The sequence below is a fragment of the Egretta garzetta genome, unplaced genomic scaffold (genome assembly GCF_000687185.1).
Source record: "Egretta garzetta isolate BGI_Z169 unplaced genomic scaffold, ASM68718v1 scaffold341, whole genome shotgun sequence".
In the NCBI taxonomy this organism is placed as follows: domain Eukaryota; kingdom Metazoa; phylum Chordata; class Aves; order Pelecaniformes; family Ardeidae; genus Egretta; species Egretta garzetta.
The window spans coordinates 977671-978458 of NW_009258546.1; positions in this window are offsets into that span (position 1 = coordinate 977671).

Genomic DNA, 788 nt, shown 5'->3' on the forward strand with positions numbered 1-788 from the left:
TAAACACAAAATTTTCTTTGGGAAAAACTCCTACAAAAGTGCGTAATATAATTTGTTACCCTTTCCCGCAAAGCACATTAACTTGCCAAGGGAAAAAAAAAAAAAAAATTATTGTTCTGCTTAAAAAATATATCTCCCTTGCTCCTTTTCAAGGCGTTAGATTGCATTTGTCCTGTGAAATATGTAAACTAACCTGCTTTTGAGGGCTTGCTGGATTGTGCGTCTTTTCTTACGTAACACAAACAAGACCTGAGCTCTGGTGCTCATTAAAGAGTTAGCGCTTTCCATATTGTTCGTAAGAAATCATAGTTCATGTTTAGTCTCGGCCTCCTGACAGTATTTTTCAACAGTTGAGAAACCTGATGAAACAATAATGCTCTCTTTAGCTGCTACTACCAAATGTTAGGTTAGATGTGAGTTTTGTGGAAGTAACGCGCTCTTTGGCAGCGATTCCATTCAGCAGGGCAGACCAGGCCAGGCCGCCGGCTTCCAGACCCTTCTGTGTGGCAGTCAGGTGGGCGTTCAAGGATCACCCACTGTATTCACAGACCAGCTGAAGATGCGATACCACAGCAAACAAATATTATCACTTGTTAATCCTCCAGAGGATTCCAGGCACATTCAGTTCCTCCTGGGTCTCTCAGCAGCACCTGCATTCCCAGGCTGGCGCTCTCTCCCTTTCCATCACCGCTGCAGCAACGCCCGGGCCTGCCGCTTGCCCGTTACCTTTTAGGCAAGGTCAGACTTCCAGGCGCCCCGGGCTTCGGTGCCCATCGCGACGGCCGGAC